This window comes from Phallusia mammillata, chromosome 4, assembly GCF_965637545.1.
Source record: "Phallusia mammillata chromosome 4, kaPhaMamm4.hap1.1, whole genome shotgun sequence".
Taxonomy (NCBI): Eukaryota; Metazoa; Chordata; class Ascidiacea; order Phlebobranchia; family Ascidiidae; genus Phallusia; species Phallusia mammillata.
This window is the reverse complement of record NC_137255.1, coordinates 27,488,190-27,509,353: the sequence shown is the minus strand read 5'-3', so window position 1 is coordinate 27,509,353 and position 21,164 is coordinate 27,488,190. Positions and strand designations below refer to the sequence as shown.

Below are 21,164 nucleotides of genomic sequence, written 5' to 3'. Positions count from 1 at the left end.
CCAGTTTGTCCATGTTAGTGAAACGAAACTGACAAGCGAACATAACACTTATTTTCGTGAGCACAAACGCTAACGCGATAGAAGTATATGACCATGTGCGGCCTTGGAAAAACCGTTTGAATTCATGTCAAACCGTTCGTGTTTTATAACCGAAAGATCTTTGTCTGTATGTCAGCGCGCCTTAATTTTAACGGTCGTGCCCTGCCTAAAATGACCATGTGCGCTTCTCATTTCCGATTCGCTTATTGGAATGACCTGAAACTTTGTATGCTGTATCTGACTGAAATTTAGAGATGGCCAGTAAAAATGGTTTGAATATATTTCAAACCGTAAAACACAGCATGGCGAACGACAGCAAAAGTTAAACGACAGCAAAAAATAAAAACACAATCGGTTACAACATAAAACGACACTAGATTTTGCAGAACACAAATCATAATGTTGTCTCGCACTAAAATAACAACTTATGTTTTATCACCAGTGTTTACGTTTGTATACATCTGAGAAGGCTACTTTAGGTCATATACGCAACAAAAACAACTCAAAAATATTAAGTCAGTTTAATTCTCATAACACAAGCATAGAAGTATTATTTCCAGGTTAAAATCTGTAGGATTTCTCATTTAGATTCGTAACGTTATATTCACAAATATTTGGTCAGCATAGACGCCGACATTATGCCAGGTTATTCAACCGATGTGAAATTGAAACTGAATTTGTGACGCCATTGAACTTACGTCACGATATTAAAACAACAAACGAGGCACAAAACTCGTCATAGTGAGAAACAAACCAACATCGAATGAGAAACAAACCACATCGATGTTGCCAAGTTTGAAAAATAATCGAATCAAACATAATCAAAATACGTCACTAATATAAATCAATAAAAAGGCGACGTAAAAGTACGGTGGTATAGGATTGAACGGTAGAAAGGCAAATATAGCAGTATTAACAGTTATGTATAAAGATATACGCGTATTTATTTGCATTTGTATATCGTTTATAAAGAACATCTTAATTTCTTATTACACTTTTATTTCTTAATGAAGCAAAATGCATAGCGCCTGTTTTGCGACAGTTTAAGCTGAAAATCGGTTTAACACAAAACGTCAGTTAGTTTTGGAATTTTTAAGCAAATTATATAGCGCAAATAGTAATGTAGAAAACGAACATAACACGTGATCGTCAGGAATACAGACCCAGACAGCGGACAATAATGACTTATTCCATCGGACGTTCAGGCAATGACCAATGTCATCATTGGTGATGAAATCATGTCAAATTGATCTCCATTTATTGTAAAAGTTGTTCCACAGAAGTTTATTTACGATTGTTATGGAAACAAGTGTTCAGATTTTACTTTAATATTTGAATACAACATTTCCTTGCGAATTCGATCTAATGATATCCTTCCCTGCTTCTGTGAAGCGATTGAGCCCAACCTTTAACAAATCGATGTGGACACATCGTGCCAATGACTCAGCACTTTCATCTGTCAGCCAGTTCCAAGATAGATCAAGAAGTTTCATCTAAAACAAGAATAAGTTAAACGCAAATAAGAAGAGTTAATTGCAAATCAAATTTAAGTGATGAATGAAACAGTATGACGTCATACTACTAATTGTTTTCACACGAAAAACGGATGTCATGTGACGTAAAGTGTGAAAAATATATCTGAGAAAAGCATAGACAAAACAATTAACGTTATAAGATAAAATTATCAAACAAACAACTACTGATGTGTAGATTTGCTCGGGTGGTTTATAATCACATGAAAATCACCAAATAGCATTAAGTTGCCTCAATACGACCCGTTGACCCATTGAGTACCATTTTATTCTATTATCTTTTAGAATGCAAAAAAATTGATGTCAATAACGAATAAAATCACACCACTTTATTATGTCAACAATCACTAAATAACTTAACTAAGTAAATGCGCATTTTGGATCTCATAACTTTGTGTTTTAATCTAAAGATTTTAGGCGAAATATATTTATCTTATTTCATAAAAATGAATGACTTAATAATTTAATAAATTTGAATCAATAACCTGCGTCAGTTTAGACTAGGCTCGGAAAATGACGTGTTTGAGTTTAACTAGAGAAGCGCGGATAGCCGATTTTATTGAAATCTGCGCGCGGGCCAGCGGCACTTGATTGCCGGCCAAACCAAAATGGAGGCCTTGACCGCGGCCGGGTAGAAATAATTAATTAGCCGGCAAATATAAGTCGGATGTATTAGAGCTAAGACATAGAGTTGCAAGTTAATATTTAACCGTTTTTGTGAAACATAACATATACCTTTAAATATTTAAATCAGGTTTTGGATTCTTGTAGTATTTTGCGTAAATGGCTAATTACTGTTTTCCCTATTTGAGTAAGATTCTGTTTGAATAAGACTTCTTGAAATATTTCTGTCGCTGATAACCAAATAAACCAACAATGTAGTCAACGGATTATACAAGTGGTGTTTTCTAGAGTTCTTCTCCAAGGAATCTTGAGGCAGCAGTTTGCGCTATAAACTTAGTGAGGCTCATAGCGCAAACCTATTGCGTCGTTAATTCGTGAGAGTAGCATTAGCAGTACCTTAAAACACACTCGACCCCGAATGCTAAATATCAGTCAATCATCACAATATTGCCTTCAGTGTCACATCTCTGAGACCGACACACATGACCATATTCGCAAGTTAGGTAAACTTAAATTTATAGGTTTTCCTGAGGCGTCATATGCCAACCATTATTACAAATAAAGCTTTCTGTTGCTCAATAATTCTCCTAATATTTGATTACCACCGTGTTGTTTGCATATGATTATTTTTCTTTAAATCAGTCCACACTATTAATCATGCTTGTATTTTGCGGAATATTTATTTTTCTTTTGTTCGTATTGTTCATTGTTTCCGAAACAGACAGTTATCTTTGCTATAAAGAAAAAAAACACTTTTCTACAACATAGAATTCAACACTTTTTACCGGCTTTGTAAGCTCTTTCACTCCATCGCAGAGTTTCTCGATGCCTTCACTTCCGATCTCACATCCACGCAGTCTGAGTTGTTCGAAGTTGTGAAGGCAAGGGGCGATTGATGCTACTCCCGTGTTGCCGATCTTGTTGTGGGAGAGGTCGAGTCTCTTCAGCTGATTTTAATGCAACAAATACTATCACATTTATCGTAGCGACAAATTCAAGTATATAAGACCACACTACACATCTTCGGATTACGCTTTGATAATACTTGAAAAGTTAGCTGCAGAAAGTTCACACTGCATTTTTTAAGAAATTAAAAAATCGATCACCGATATTTCGGCGGCTTTTAACAACAGTATACGTTGTATTGTTTAAACAAAACCCTTGATGCATCTGGGCAACAGGAGTTTTGTTTGTTTTATGTATTTCAGTAAAACAAATACGCGTTGAGTACAAAGGTCTTGGTGCGACGACCGGGCGCTTGATGCTCCAAGACATGCCACGAAAATAAGAAAACGCAAAGAAAGAAACTTGTGTGAGTTGGTGTAGCGCCTGAACCAGAGTCGTACGTCAGGTAGGTTTTCGGGTGCGGGTATAGGTTCGAGCATCAGTTCCATATGTGTTGAGGAACAAGCTTTGTGTTGAGCTTTGTGTCGAATTACATTTTAGCCAATCAACAGAACATGAGAGCGATACACATTTTGCGAGTTAGGGAAAACTGCTTTTAAACGTTGTCTTGTTGCGTCACTTGTCACCCATTATTACATACAAAACTGGTTGTAAGCATATGTTGCAAATAACAGTTGGATATCAATGTGTCTTCTGCATAATATTATTAGTTTCAACAATAACTAGTGATGTACCTAATATGTTTGCCGAAATAATTCAGCCGATTCGGCCATTTTCAGAAATAATTGGTTTCCAGCAAATAATTTGTTGCGATTCGGTCTTTTACGAACTCAATTTCAAAACATAAAAAAAATATTTTTTGCCTAATCGCCACTCAATCTTTGAAACTGCGCTTTGTAATCATCAACTACAGACGAATCCGGTTAATCGGGATTGCTTTTTGCCAAGCAGGAAAATCGGGACAAAACGCTTGGCAAATAGCAATCCCAAACAAGCTGTTTCCCGATTATCCGAATTCTCTATAAACAATACAAATTATGAACAGAGTTGCTAATTAGCATTTCCCAAGCAGCATTGTCGTTGTTATGAAGCTCATTCTTGTCAATAGTGATGCTTCCTCTCTCTTTAATAGTTTAAAAATAAACTATTTAGGCCAGTTTGATGAAAGGGAAAATAGTGAGAAACTAAACAGTGAGAAAATAAGTAAAAAACCAAAAAAGCTTCTCTCATATTTCAGTGTAATTTTGTTTACCGTAGTCACATTTTTTGTACAAATACCATCTACTCTGACTAACCGTTACCCTAAATTATCCGGTGGGAAATGTGACAAAGTAAAGTTGTTTGTTAAATGCAACACATGCGCACATTACCTAGTCCGGGATAGAAGAAAAAACGTTTTATTAGACATTTTTAACACCTAAAAACGTAATCACACAGTCGAACTGTCGTGGTGGTATGGTGGAATCGGTCACATGTTTTCAAGATAGACAGACAACGCATACACACTCTACAACATGGCACACATGCTGAACATACATTTGTGACAATGTCTTCAACAATGTTTTATTAGTCAACATTTAAACAACAAAAGTGGAATGGTTGACTTTCACACAGAAATCAACAATGCAGTTGATTGAAATCCTCGTTTGAATTAGTTCCGTTTATCCGAAATTATTTTTCTTGACAAGTTATGGGCAGCAATTTAAAACCCGCCCAGATCAAGCAGCTTTCCCGATAAAACGGATTGCATTGAACCGATTTTGACAAATGTTAGCAGATTTTAACCAAAGATAGGCAACGGTTTGGGATTCACTAAACAGTCCCGATTAACCGGTTTTTCCCATTAACCGGCTTGCTATTGACTGATATCGTCTGTATTAAGCTTCTAAATAATATTATCGTTTTCAAAAAGTCAGACAAAAGTCAGTAATTAATTGGTAGACTGGCAACAACGACTGAGGCAAAACTCACAAATTAATAAAATGATAATGAAAAACTATTCTGATTCAGCAACACCACTGTTTGCCTGGTAGAAAAATTGATATTGAAATATCAAAAGCGTAGCAAACGGCTTCACGTGACGTCATAAATCATTCGTTCAAAAATTTCGGCAAAACTACAAAAAAAATTGTTTTTAATCGAACCCAATTTAGCCGATTCGGTGCATTATTTACTAAACAATGCATATGTTTTTTTTGTTTTTAATGCATGTTTGATTCACTGTGCGTTGTTGCACTACATAGTAGATCATCAAGTGGAAAACATTCTACGTGACGCAGCTACAGATGAAACCAGGTGATCCAATACTGGTTAATCGCACAACCCGTTTAATTGCATTCAGATGGAGAATCCCAAATCGTAGCTTATCATTTTGTAATAAAATCTTCCGGTTAATGGGATATTTCTTCCGGATAATCACATAGATTTTAACAAAATATAAGATCAACTATAATGTGGATTTCAATGTAAATGAGTTCTTAAAAGAGGGTAAACGTAGATTGAATAAGAAACTTTTTGCGTGTTGAAGAAGTCTGGTTTAGAAAGGATAACTGAATGGCATTTTCGGGTTGGGCTCAAATTCGGGCCAGATTACAATTTTGAGCTGAATCAAAGTTTCGTTTGCTTTAGGTAGATTGCTTTGTTTAAATAGCGTGCATTTGTAGTAACATTTCGTATTTTTTAAGGTAAACTGAAGCCTGTGCAGCTCAATTGGCAAAGCGACGACAAGGGCTTCTGCTGTGGATTTGAATCCCACAGCAGAATAAATCCAAGATAGTCAGAAACATATAGCCAACACATAACCGATTATTGCTCATCCAGCAGTTTTATTATATAATCGACATTTCGACGTCCTATACATATGGGCAGCACGTTTTTATTAGTGCTACAGTCATCGAAAAATCTCTGTAATTTGGTAAGCAACATTACTGTCACGTTCAAGCTATCGAACACCTTCGTTGGAACTTATTGATCGGTAAAAACTTTTCACGCTAGTTTAGTTTAAACCCAGGACGCGTCCTGTGCGGACATTTCGACCAACACAAGTACATGGATGACACGACCAAGATTTTGCTCACCAAGCGGAAGTAGGAAACAATTATTCGCAGAGTAACAAGACTAAAACTGGCTAAACGCTCTAAAATAGTAGATAAAACCAAGCGAGATTTCGTATCAGCACTTGTAACGCTTGGAAGCCAAGCATTTCCTGCAAACAGCAAACTAAGAAACACCATGCAGTACACTTCTTTGCTTATCAGCCGTAGAAACAAATGCTTCGCATTAACACCAACCAGAGTGTGCTGTACAAGTATCTCAATGTTAACATCAATGACATTTCTGTGTTTGCTTTAATTAATACTGCGGCCACTGTCAGTGTAGTGTCAGTATGAAAAAACTTACAAGTGTCAAGATGGAGTCTTGCCGAGGTAATTTGCACTTTGTCGGTGCCAACGGTAGCCGCATTCGAATGGAAGGAGTAATAAATGTTTGTTCTAGCGTCGATGGTTTTGAAACATCTGCTTTTGTTTATGTGTTGCCTGATGTCATCGAGGAGTGCATTAAAGCAGGGCTTCCCAAACTGGGGGTCGCGACCCCGGAAGGGGTCGCTTAACAAACTTGAGGGGTCGCAGAGAGCTGTACCAATTTTGCAGGAAGTACTCCATACACTGGGGTAGAGTACGGGAGTACCGCACACCCCCGGCCTTGACCTTTGTATAACGTCACAATGTTGTTTTTGTTCAAGTTACGTCGGTTTCAAAACGTTTCCAGCTAAGCGCAAACGAGATTGTAGAGACGCCATTGATCGAACAAACGTCGGTTGAAACGCAACAATTGCAATTGTTTTGAAATACACAGGCATTTTAATTGCAACATAAAGATGACACATAGTGTTACAGACTAACGTTTAAGTATTGTGTCATTGTGTGGCGCAATAACTTTCTCTGATAAAATACGTAATAAATTTACGATTTCTAAGCTGTGTTTAATGTCCGTTTGCAAAGCACTGCAACGACCTAAACTTGGTCCAAGGTGACAAGTGCCTATTTGCAAAACAATGTGACAGAAACTAAAGGCTAAAGCACGTAAAAGGTATCGGTGTTTGAACTTGTAAAGTAGTAGACTCCGAGTACCGGTAGGTTATTTTTAGTTTTCGCTCGAATTAGTCGTTTCAGTAAATGCAACAAACGTATTTTTTCATTGTTTATCATATTATCCGTGAAGGGTCGCGGAAAATTTAAAGAGATTAATAGGGGTCGCGATGAAAAAAGTTTGGGAAGCCCTGCATTAAAGGACAGATTTTCTGCACATTCAACGCTATGTGGTAAATTACAAGTTGATGACCCTGTCCGGAAATGATGGGACAGTACCCATGTTACCTAAACCATGGATTTTACATTGTCACACAGTTAAACTTCTAGAAATGTAGAAATTCATCCTGAAGGACTAGTTCCTACTTCCATGCTCCTTTCATTCTGACGTGATCCTTGCCGATTTGTTATAGTAGTGATCGAGAGAAACATGGAAGCGTGTTTTAACGATGTTGCAGTAGTCGAGTATGTGACGAACACAAAAGTTGAAAACATCCAGTGTTCATGGAATGATAAACACCAAAAGCTGCTTGGCGAACTTAGGGTTTTCCAGATGTCACTGCTGTTGTATACGCCACTCACACGGCCATGCCGTAATTCGAATAAAATAAAAAAGTCACACGATAGTGAAATGCGGATACGACAGCCAAGATTTTATCCAGCCCCCGAATAGATATGCAGCCAAATAACGGAGTATTTTTTAAGCGCCATACATTGGTGCTGCTACTTGACACACGTAAGACACGTGCTTTAAGATAATATTGTTTTATTGTGTGTTTCAAGAAAGCGTTGCTGTTGGGTTATCACGTAGTATCAGCGGGACCGTTAATATATTTTCACTCGTTCTCTAGTATGTTATCTTTGGTACAGATTATATTCTGATGTGTTTTCTTTAATACTGTATTTCACTTTCGCTGAGTCACTTTTTGTTATGTCGTTAAATATTTAAAGTTTGAAATAAGTTGATTTGTTTCGTCACACATCGTCTGTCTTTCCCTTAAGTTTGTTTTGTTTCGATTTGTGACGTAAAACGAAATCGGTACATGTTGTTTACTGTTAATTGTCTCACATTCTTTCTTTTACTTTTCACTCTATTTACTTTATGAGTTTTGTGTATTTTAAAACACTGATATCAAACATTTATGAAATTAACTGTCGTCTGTGCAGCATGTCACAACGACCAAGGATTTGAGATACTTAAATAGCTGACTAGTTTTCGCTGCAAAGACAGTGAATATGTACTGTTAGGCAGTGTGCCAGTGTTTATAATTGTCAATCCTGTTGAAAAAAGTAAATACTGCTTTGTACAGATTTAAACATGTGACTTGGCTTTGGCGCATACAGTTTATCGTTTCTGAAACAGTTATTTTTGCTGTTAAGAAAAAAATTCACACAACATATATTTCAATATTTTTACCGGTTTTGTTAGCTTCTCGACGCCTTCAGGTCCGATTCCACATCTAACCAGTATAAGCTCCACGATGTTGTAAAGACAAGGACCTAGCGAAGCTGCTCCAGTGTTGCCAATCTTGTTGTCGGAGAGGTCGAGTATCTTCAGCTGATTTTAATGCAACAAATATTATCACACTTATCGTAGCGACAAACACTGGTAAATAAAAATAGACAACACAACACAACTTAGGATTAAGCCTTGTTATAAATTCTGCGACTTTTTAACACATATTTTTCGTTCCACTTTAAATTTGGCATTTCATCAATGAAAGATAATACATGAAAAGTAAGCTGTAGAAAGTTCACTCTATCTTTGTTAAATAACTAACAAACCAACCCAGACTTTGCTAGCTTTACGTAAGAAATTTATTTTGGTTAATTGCGTTGTTTAAATCCCTGGTCTTGTTTTCACCAATCACTTTTACATCGAACCTTGTACGTGTGTAGAGCGTGGTGTTACAGCAACACACGAGTAAAACAAGTATGCGCTGCACGTTTGTTCAATATGCGTTGTTGTACGTCATGCTAAATACAAATATGAGCTTTGTTTGTTAGAAACAAAATGTGTGTATAAGGGACAGTATCGCCTTTTCCAGATTTTTCGCATTATCGTTTGTTTGTTTTTTTGGTTTGTTAAACTTTTCGGACAAGACATTTCGGACGGTTTGAAGCAGCAATTATAATCTTAAGTTGTAAATGGTGTCACAGTTGCATTTCAGTTGCATTAAAACTTTGTGTTGTTCGTCACTTAACATCCATTGTTACGTACAAGACGATATTTTATTCAAAAAGATTTCTTCCACGGTTCGTAATCGATGTGTCGTTTCATGTTATTACCAGATTTCATTAATATAAAAAGCTCATCATATTTTAGATCATGTATTTTAAATTTAACGAAATTACGCTATAATTGATTTGATGCCAAATCTGCTCATTTCGTTCGTGCTTGCACAAAGCGTTTTGCGTTTCTGTTAATTAACACCACAACAAAATTTAAAAGTCGACATAATTACTGGGTATTATTTCATTGTGACGACAGATTCAAATTTCGACGAAAGGTATATATTTGCGTGACAATCATCACCTATATAGTAAAGAATCTATCGCACCCAATACAACTACTTTAAAGCACCGGTTGTCAGTATAAAATACCTGCAAAGAACATTTACAAGCTTATAAAAATGCACTATTTTTTCAGATAATATGAGGTTTATAAAAACCGGTTGCAACGTTTGCCATTAAATAAAATTTTGTATATCACTTAGATCGAAATTCACGTTTACCGGCTTTGTTATCTTTTTCACTCCATCGCAGAGTTTCTCGACGCCTTCACTTTCTATTTTACAACACCACAGTATAAGTTCTCCGATGTTCTGGAGGCAAGGGGCGAGTGATGCTGCTCCCGTGTTGCCGATCTTGTTGAGGGAGAGGTTGAGTCTCTTCAGCTGATTTTAATGCAACAAATATTATCACATTTAACGTAGCGACAAATACTGGTAAATAAAGTTAGACAATATAACGAAGCATTAGATCGTGAAACGTTTTCGATTAAATATTTTTGTATGATTGCAAGCAAATGCGTATTTGTTTTTTTGTTTTTTTTGTTTTTTTTGTTTTTGTAGCAAAAACATCCATTGAGAGATCATCGTTACGGTCGAAGTTAGTTAGAAAGTTTGGTTGTAGTCAAATTTGAAAAAAGGACGCTGTTGTCGTTTGTTTCTGATGATGTTAAACGTGCTAAACCAATTTATCGGTTTCCTATATGTTGTCTTACGATACTACATTCCTGTCTGAGGTCGATGTTGCGAAAAAATTAACATTTGGATATTTTGGCGGCATTAAAAGTTGCATTATTTAAACTAACCGCATGATGCTTTCTTTCTGGGCATTATGTCGTAACTGCGCGTTAGATGCGAAGATCAAGATGTAATGACAGGAGCGCTCGTTGGACCAAGACAAGCCAACAATCTATTCCACGCAAATTTTACTGCCACACAAAAAAGCGTGTGTGTTGCTGTAGCGCCCGAACCGAAGTAGCATGTCGGGACGGTCTATAGTTTCAATAAAACGGGATGGATTTGAGCCTGACTTAACAGTAGGCCTTGTTAAATCAAAATGTCGGTTCGGCCCGAATTTTGGCCTTGTACTTTTGGATTCATCCCATTTTCAGGCATGTTTCCAACTCTGACCTGAATCGAGGTTTTGTTATATTTAGGTAACATTTTTTATTAGCTAATGCGTTTCAGCAAACCTTGTACGTGTGTCAGGAGATGTGTTATAGCAACACACGAATTAAACAAGTATTATATGCACGTTTTTTTTCACTGTGCGTTGTCTTTCCAGATGCAATCGAGCGAGAGTATCCCTTTGTATGGATTTGACTTTCTATAGTTTTAATGTTAATGTTTTGCATTGTTTTTTTGGCGGGGATGGAAGTGGTTTATTTTGGCAATAACAACTTTATGTTAGAAATAGTGCCACAATTATCGGGAGTTTATGCTGATAACTAAATGTGTGGCATCGAAATTGTTCATGAGGACAATTTGTTGTCAAATATCAACCTCCAGTGCTTGAAATTACTTTGATTTGCATTTAAACTGCAGACAGTGCTCGACGTTTTAACCAATAAGATCAGTGCAGCTGGTGATGAAAGGTCGGTCGCATTGGCTAATGTGGTCATTCATGCATCACCAACCTATCCGATACCACAACTGAGCATTAACGACAGAAGAACTTGTTCAAAATGCCCAAGCAACTGTATGGTGAACAAAGTGATTTTGGTTCAGTGTCACTTTATCATTATAAAAGCAGTTTCCCAAATAGTTGCTTAGCTACTGTGAACCAGTTCTTCTGTCGTTGATGCCCGGTTGTAGCATAGGATAGGTTGGTGAGGCATGGCTTTTTTAGATCGTTCTTCCAACAAACTGGAGTGGCGTAGAGTGGCTACACTAGCTTATACGGCCAATTCCTCGCCACTGCACTGATAGGACTTCACAGTTCGAAACAGTGTACACTGTCTGCAGCTTATCATTTATTGGCTCGATGCTTCTATATTTACATTTTAATTTGGTTGCAAACAAATTTTCCTCTTTTGTTATGCGTTGAAAGTTATTTCTTAACATAGAGGCTTTATGCTGTGAGAATGGAAAAGAAAGTGAAAATTGTTATGGACTGACATGTGCGGCAGGATGGCTAGGCGGTTGTGCATTGCTAACTTTAACATTGGATATTATAAGTTAAATAAATTTTAATAAATATGCAAATATTTTAACCAACATATTCCAGCAATACACAAAGATATTGCATACACGATTCTCCTTCTGCTACAGTCATCTAAAAATGATTAACAACTGATACACATGGCGTTTTTACATATTGGTTCAAGTTCCATTACAACTTTGGTATGTTGCGTCACTTGTAATGATCGCGTACGAATATTATTATTTTCTCATTCTGTTGTGCTCAACACTGTTTTGTAGTTTTCATGTATAAGTTTGTGCTTTGACTACAAGTGGTTTTCTTTGATTTTTTTATTTGTGCAATTTAAATATTTTCAATCCATTTGTGGCTCTTTTTGTATGTGTAACATTGAAGCGGTCGAAGCTTTATTGTGCAGCGGCGCCATGTTCGAGTCATGTAAGAGTGAGAGAGTTTAGAGCGATCTGGTGGGTTACGTGACACCTTACGAAGAGAGTAATTGCAGCTGCCTTTTGAAATAAAACCAAATAGCGAAGAGCTGTTGTTACTTCATGATCGAAAGTCTAATCAATGATCTTAAGACATGTACCACCGGAAACAGTGTTCGTGGAGAAAAGATGACTGGCGGTTTCAGAGCTGAGCAAGGATTTCATCTAATTACCAGATGGTTTTATTGTCCAATGGAAGCGTGTTTTTAAGGCGCGTTACACGTACTTGGTGATACACTGCCATATACACTCGAATGAAGCGTAGCATAGTAAACCGGTGCTCTGAACAAACTGGCAGTACGCAAGACAGCAACAACACAGTTGCTTTTCCAGCCAATTTATGAAGATCAGTCGTGAAATCATCAGCCAAAACAAATGGAATATCCTGAGGCATGAATATGAGTCGCGCAGCGTGTTGGTGCCGGGTAGAGTAAACTGTGGAAGTAAGTGCTTTAAATTTGACTGTTTTAGGTGTCTGTTCTTACAAATCAAATACCCCCAAAAAGCAAATGCCAAGCTTCGACACACATGAGATACAACAGCAGTTAGGTCGCTACAACGTTATAATATGCCCACTTTTCAGATTTCATTTGTTTTCCAAGCAATCTTTGTTTATACTGAGTCATATATGTATCCAGTTATTTCTCATATTCCATCGAGCTTTATAGACACTATTAGGTACCGAAACATGTAACTACTACTTTTAGTTAACATAATGTAGTGATTGACGTTTCGACGCGACATTCGTGGTCAGTAATGATTGGGACGGTTTTTATTAACTTTCGTTTATTTCTTTTGGGGGATTTCGGGCAGTTTGGGCCTCGTTGTAAAAGTAGTAACATAGTGTTGCAGTTGTGCTGTTAGTGAATTTGATTTGAATTGTTTGTATTTTATTGCGTGGAGTAAGCGTACGATAATGAAAATGAGAGATCGTGGAATACAAAACCACAGTGTTACCGGTTTCGCTCTGCGTTGAATCACGAAGGAAAGATTCTCGTAGTCAACTGGGAGGAGAGATGAATCACGATATGACATACGAAGGTCGAGCTCATCAGGAAGTAGGGAGGCCACAGATGAAGCAATCTCCGGATCATTTGACTCATGAGCCCAGCTACAAACTTGCAAGATTTCTTCTTTAGTGCTGAGCTTCGGCTTGGACTGGATGAATTTAGAAAGCAAAGATTTCTTTTGCTTCCAATCCTTAAGAGAACTTTCAGGAACAAGTGGCTCGAGTTGATGGAAAACCGAAGAATCGCAAATTCCGAAAACAAACTTGGAAACAACTTCCCATCTGGCGTCTGAAAGTTGTTTGAGGACTTTCTCCAACTCGTCAAGAGACATGATCATCATCACGTAGAAAGCCGCGAAAAACTCTTGCCAGATGTGATGAGAGAAATATCGAACTTTGTGACCATCCAAAATCGTCAGCTTGAGATTCCCGTGCTTTGTAACTGACGTGTTTGTATATGCATCGGCTGTGGATTCATTGATACCTGCTTTTGCGAATGCTTTTGCCTTGAACACAATCTCCATATTTAGAAATGCATCATAGGCCAATTTTGCCAATTTGTCCAACTCACTTTCTCGGCCCCTTAAGTGAATGGTGGTATGATATTGGCAACAAGTGGAAGCAAGGACTTGAGTGAGTGAAACAAACTGAATATCTCCATCGTAATACATCAAGTAGACAAGTGTCAATATAAAATTGACAGGAACATAGCAGTAAGCAAATACATTGCGGTTTTGCTCTAATTTTTGTTGTATATCGTCGTATCTGTCACCACATATCTGACGTCCAAGTTCATCTTGTGATGTTGATGTCAATCCAAGTATTTGAACAACAAACCTTGGTCGATATGAGGGATGGAGCTTGTATAGTTGAGTTGGTCGGGACGTGAAAATCTTCCGAGCACGTGGAAGCAAGTTTCCTCCCGCCAGATGCTTCAGGTAGTTTTCCGCCTTTGACTTCGAATGTAGTCGGGGTCGGGGAACTTCAGTGGAAAATGATTCAATGGCTGCCTCGTCGAAACCGTCGAAAATTATCATAACATGTGGATCATTGCAAATGACGTTGAGAATGCCTTTTTGTTGTTCCAGGGTGTAATGTTGTTCAATCGACATGGTGGAGAGCAGAAACTCAAGAAGTGTCATCTCCTTCGTGAAGTCGATGTGTCTGATCACAATGAAGAAGAAGAAGGAAGTCTGTCCGAACAACTCACCCCGTAAACTTTGCATGGCCCATTTTTTGGCTGAGGTCGTCTTTCCTATTCCAGCTTGTCCAACCACACCGACCACGTTTCCATGTTTTTCCACGTAATCTTGCTTTACTTTCACCTTGTCCTTTTTCCATTCTGCTTCTCGCTGTGCATTTTCTTTTGCACGATCAAATATTTCTTCACCAGTGATATCACTTTGTTGTATGTTGTAAAGTTCCTCTTTATGTCGATAATGTCCTTCTGCTTGAAGCTCGTCAATTTGCTGTGGTTTGCTGACTATGGCAAGGTTGACTGTTGGTATTGGTCGGTTGGCAGAATCTGAAAGTGACGATTCTTCACTGGCGATTTCTTGTGCTCTTTGTTTGAGCAACGACATCAGTACTGAAGAAGACTGAAAATATTCATGTTTTCTGTGGTGCTCCGTTGATGTTGAAGGTTGATGTTCAGAAAACCTCTGCCTTTGTGCTGAGAATAAAGATGTAGTAGGGAGTTTGGGTGAAGTTTCTTCATCTATATAGTGTGGGGCTGGCAACTGAGACGAGCAGTGAGCTTGTTCGGGTATAGGAGGTGAAGCTGGATGTTTTGCTAAAGTTTCTTCATCTAAATAGTGTGGAACAAGCAAATGAGATGAGCAGTGAGCTTGTTCGTATGTTTGCTGCACTGTTACATGTTGTGTGATGTGTTGATAGACTGGAGCGTTGTAAACTGATCCAGTTGTGTGGATGTTTGTGTCTCCAATCTGAGGTGCTTGTTCGCTTTCCTGCAAGAAATAGATTCCTGATCAAAACGGATAATTGTTTTAAGAAGCCCACCTTAAAAGTCAAGAAGTCGTCGATTCAAATCGACTGTTGTCGGGAGAATTACTGCTTTCACATCGACGATATTGCCTGACACCTTACGCAATCGACCAGCGTTTTAATACATGTCAGAAATTGAGAATGTCACTCGATAGGAAAGCAGAAATTCCTAATTTTAATCGACGACTTCTTGGAGAATCGGGTGAGAACTCTTACCAAGTTGAAGACCAAATTCCTGTCCTGTACATCAACTGGCAAAGGGTGGTTTGAACTTGACTGAGGCACCATAGCATCGGATTCTTCGGTTGCGCCGTGCTGGGGAACAACATCACCCTGTCTTAGGGTTGGGCTTGATTCTGATTCTGGTCCCTGGATCGAACCAGGTTGGGGTTCAGAATCATCTGATCTTTGGGTCAAGCTGGAATGGGGTTCATCATAATCTGGTCCCTGGATCGAACCGGGTTGGGGTTCAGCATTATCTGATCCCTGTATCGAACGGGTTGGGGTTCAGCATCATCTGGTCTTTGGGGCAAGCTGGGTTGCGGTTGAGCATCATCTGTTCCTTGGTTCACGCTGGGTTGGAGTTCAGCATCATCTGGTCCCTGTATCGAACCGGGTTGGGGTTCAGCATAATCTGATCCCTGGATCGAACCGGGTTGGGGTTCAGCATCATCTGGTCCTTGGGTCAAGCTTGATTGGGGTTGAGCATAATCTGGTCCTTGGGTTAAGCTTGATTGGGGTTGAGCATCATCTGGTCCTTGGTTCAAGCTGGGTTGGGGTTCAGCAGCGTGTGGTCGTTGGGTCAAGCTGAATTGGGGTCCATCAACATCCGACCCTTGGGTCAAACCGGTTTTAACTACTTTGTTACCCATAGTTTGGAATAAACAGGAATGTTTAAATAAAGTGTCTGATTTATCTCCATATGATTGTCATGTGGTTGCGTCCAAGTTGTGTTTGTTTGTGACAACTTTTCTGGTTACAACAAAATGTCTGTATTACTGACGATGAAAGACTTGCCGAAAAACTTGAAAGTTTGAAACACGTCGCTTTCAACCACATTATGGCCCAGAGTACTAACTATTAAACCATTAAATCAATGTAAACCTACAACCTTACATTGTCAAATCAATGTAAGCCTACAACCTACATGAAATACAAAAGCAAATGGAGTTGCTAGGGCAACGTAAATGTAAAGGTGCACAAACTAGTCTAAACAAAACACAAAATATAACCTAATGCAAAAGCAAGCAATAAACACAGTGGTCAAATATCGACAATAATCTTTGGACCCGGCGACCCCACCAATTACAAAACAGAACAATATCTACGATATTCACAAAACACAATGTTTCAGCGGTTTTCAATAATTGCAAATCAGTAAAATCAAAAACATTGCAATAACAAAAAAATCTCACGATCATGAATAAAAATGATGTCATTCAGTTTTCGGTAATGTTCGTTTTTGCAGCAGTGTTTGTTACATTTATAGACATGTCCATAATACGCTTTTCCGATTCCTTGGAGAAACAGATTGTAATGTCATTAAAGCAACAGTTGAAAAAATTCAAGAGATCAATTTGAGTAAGACTGCTTTACAAATTCCCTTCAGTAAACTGTTTTCAAAGTCAAGTAATGCCCTCTGCAAGTTCGCAGCAACTTTCGCCGACATATTGCCTTTCTCACTGCTTGGCTGAAATTCCGCAATCAATGCTTCAGGGTCGTTTTAAAATGGCGTTCACAAAAAATCAATGTTCACAAACGACATTCCTACAGCTGTGCACATGTACAGCTTGATCTCTTCGCAAAACAAATCTGAAATTCGATGTCCGTGATATTAGGATTTAATCTAAAAAAACTAATGAAACATCGGATTATTTTTTATCGCATTGAAGCCTAATGCACACTGCCGTTGTTTTCCCCCTTCAGCCCGAAACTGATTCACACCACGTAAGGCCATACATAGTGCTTTGGTAGTTGTACCGATGCGGGTATTCGAGTAGTATTCAGTAACAACATTGCAATAAAAACTGAAACACATGAATTAACACTGTTTAATGAATTGCTTGGCAGAAGCTTTTGTCAATTTGCTAGAATCCCCACAAACCAGTTTTGTAATATTCTGCAGTAGCCTTACTATTCATACAAAAACGGTTTATTAGTTTGGTATAATTTCTACCTGTTTTTGCTGTATATCTGTTATCATCCTGACAGACGTAATGACAACAATTCTGAAAAAGTAACACACACCACCAAATGTTTCATTTGGAATTTATAACTTGCTTATAAGTGTGGTGCAATAATAAGCAGACAAATAATTTACCTCATTATTCTAGAATCAATTACTGTAGCTAGAACATTTACTACTAAAATGGAGAGTGCATTTAAATGAACGACCAGCTAGTCCTGAATCTATTTCTTTAACTGCAACAAAGCCACACTATAAACAACTCAAAACAAACTTCAAAGCACAAAAAGTTAATAACACAGTAATAATTAACAATAACAAAGGGAAGTTATTATAAGCAGAGACAATAGATATTGCAAATACATGTTTGAAACCTTATAATGCAGCATTATGTGAAAAATTTGACCATTTGTGGCAGGAGAGTTTAAGTTGTTGTTTGCAGATACATCTGCATACAGTGAATTATAAATACACTGTATTCTTGCATTTCAATGCTATTATACCTTCTGTATATACCTTGTTAAATTTCATTCATTAAAGATGTGCAATCAGGTATTTCATTTCACAGCCAAACACTTTTTCCTACATTCTTTAGTAGTTTATGTTTATTTGATTGCTTCAATATGATGTGATTTCAGTATTCCCGACTTTTCTGATGCTGTCATTTTACGTGACGTTTGTTTTATTTTAAGTAATAAAATACTTAACCATTTAGTTTCTTTTGTCCTGTACGAGAAAGTTGTTGGTTGGGGTGACTCCCAATCGTTAAAATCTTTTGGCAGTATGCGTTGGGCTTTGCATTGTTACAACAAGTTTCAATTTACACAAATGGCAACGTTACAACTACAAATAATTGGTATTTGGTAATTGTTACAAACTGAAGCTAATAAACCACTCTCTCTGTTGCTAGCTGTCGCTGCTGCAATAAACTTCATTAAAAACAAAAACAAAAAACAGTTAAATTTGGACCTAAAATAAGATTTTCTGATTTTTTCCGTGACTGTTACAAATTACCAACTGTCTTGAATCAAAGCAAAATAAACACAACTTTCCAAACTCTTTTGATGGTTGTTTGTTATATCGAAATATAATTACCACAAAAGCTCACCACTCTTCTTCTTGACCAACACAGTGAAACTGGAGCATGGAGAAGTAGAAGGGCAGATCAAGTCTTGCTGTCGCACTTGGTAAGCGCAAGTAATGTCCTGCCAAGAAATATAAGTGATTAGAATCGTGTGTTGGAATGTCGGTTGTATGTAAAAAATGGCGAAAAAATAAGATCCCGCCTCGTAGACTCGCTTTTCTAAACCACGTGATATTAAGAAACAACAAAAACATAAAAGTTACGATAATGAAGTGCATAAGCGCATCTCATCGATACAAAACAATTTGTAATAATAATCCAGCATTTATGGAAAACACATTATGTGCAATCACGTAGTGGAGCAATTAATATTTTCTTAACGAAATGTACGCAGGGGAATTACCAAGTGAGACATCTGAACCCATTGATAAATTTGTATGTCATTTAACAGTATCACAACAGTCTGTCATACAAACACCTAATGTGTTACCTTGTCCTGTATTTATCCGTGCAAAGATTCATCCCGTCTTCCGTCTCTCTCCCACACAGTGCGTTTCCATTCGAGTGCTCCACTCCGGCCTGCGTCTCATCTCAAGTTCGAATGCCGCCAAGTGTTGACATCAGTGTGCTGGTGATCTGCGCAAACGAGAAATTTATGTTGATTTATTTACAAAGCACACGAAATAAACCGACTCCTGGTAAAAAAAAAACTTTGCTTGTTGTAGCAACAACATTAATAACAAAGCAACAAAACAACTTACTCTAACAAGATAATAGAAAGTTATGTAAGCGAAGGTTTCATGGCGGTGATAAACATTGGCCTGTGATTGAGAGACATTTACACGAGATTATGATTTAGTTTGAAGTCGTTCGGCAATTTAAACAGCAATTCGGTTCCATACATTGCCACTAATGCAAAGTCAGTTTTTCTGCATTTGCACCAATGCCCCTCTCTACAACATAATCGCATACAATCTTCTTACAATCACGTTAAATATTTAGTGGTTAACACCTATGTTGCACCTAACACGAATATATAATAAACCTCCTAAGCATGTTGGTCATCTACAAGTCGAACCATCAGAGCATATTGGAGGAAAGGTCTGGTAAAAAGGCGCAGTGGAATTCCTAATTGGGACATCCCCATTCATTACCTATCGACAGAAGTGTGAACTAGGCGTTTTAAAGAGCCATGGTCCTAGGGGGGGCTCAACCATCACGAAAGATTCGTTGTTCAAGTACCAACCCCCTAGGGGGGCTATAACCATCACGAAAGAATCGTTATTGCAGAAACCAACCTTCTACATTTTCTCTACAAGGTGCTTCTGTATTCGAGTGCTTCGTTTCGGCCTCTGTCTCAAATTTGGGTCGTATGCCGCCAGGTGTCCCACCGGAGTTTCTCGAATTATTTAAGTCAGCGCCGAGATTGCGGACTAAACGAATAAAACCTTCGTTAAAGTTTTTATGAGCTGAATGTGTCACAGCATAATAAGTCAGGTGCAAACTTATCAGCGTGGTGGTTCTTTGTGAGAGATTTGCTTTGACTATTGATTTACAAAGCAGTGAATAAATTACCTTATGCCGTGAGAAGATATTCGTTTACGTTCTATTTAATAGCGTATTACAGTAAAGTTGGTTGGCCACAACACTTACTTATTTGGACCGCCAGATAAAAGTACAATGCGCCTAAAAAGCAGTAGCTGGGCCTTAAATGTTTGCGTTTTGTTTGAAGCTGCAAACAATTGGAATGCAGCAATTCATTGTAATGAACAGACGGCGACAAGCGAGGACAAAAGTCATTTGCATTGGAAAATGGCTACAGTCAACAAGATGTAGTTGTTTAAAAAATAGCATGATTTGCACGCTTGTTACGTGGTGAATGTAATTACTTCAGTTGGCGATGTGGCAATATTTTCTACTGTGCAAGAATACTGACAGCAAGATACGCGCTTCGATAGCAAAGATACGATGTAAATAAAGTGGTATGTAGTCTTGTTTGTGTAGACCCAGACCTGTTTGTCAAATAGTGTACCTGATCACTTTCACAAAAAACCTTCCCAACTTTACAAAAACAACTCGACAGGAACCCTTTCTTCTTGACCTTTTTAACACAGTGTGTCTGCATTGTAGTGCTTCGGCCCTGTCTGTTTCTGAGATTGAAGACGTATGCCTCCAGGTGTCCCACAAGAGTAGACATTGGCTGTATCTGACACCTATAGCGAAACAGCAGGGGAGGTAAAAACTTGAAAGCATGGTGGTCTGTACAAAATAGAAGTTTAATTAGATTTTCAGTTGTAGGAAGCGGAAGGGCTAAATGACCCAAACGTTGTACTGTAATAACACACACAAAGCAAACGAAAATAAGGCGATAAATAAAAACGTTAAACAGTTGACACAATTTATTGCAGCTCAATCCTCATCCACTATTCAAATGCGCTTCCCGTGGTTTGCCGAAACAATCGTGGCCGCTTTTCGAACGAGGTAAATACGTCACAGAAAGATTCCCGTACGTTATAGTAACCCCGTAATAAACGGCGCCTTCTAAACACATAATC

At 38.0% G+C, this 21,164-nt stretch overlaps 1 long non-coding RNA gene and 1 pseudogene across 1 annotated transcript; both read right to left on the bottom strand.

Annotated features, from left to right (window-relative positions):
* Nucleotides 1–1,284: 1,284 nt before the first annotated feature.
* LOC145225414 (uncharacterized) lies at nt 1,285–16,267 on the bottom strand (annotated as a pseudogene).
* A 216-nt stretch (nt 16,268–16,483) lies between these two features.
* Nucleotides 16,484–20,867, bottom strand: LOC145223874 (uncharacterized). Its single transcript, XR_013859514.1, has 4 exons — nt 20,642–20,867; nt 19,908–20,042; nt 19,100–19,245; nt 16,484–18,730 (listed from the first exon to the last, which is right to left on the bottom strand). It is a non-coding gene; the product is annotated as an uncharacterized LOC145223874 (long non-coding RNA).
* Nucleotides 20,868–21,164: the final 297 nt, after the last annotated feature.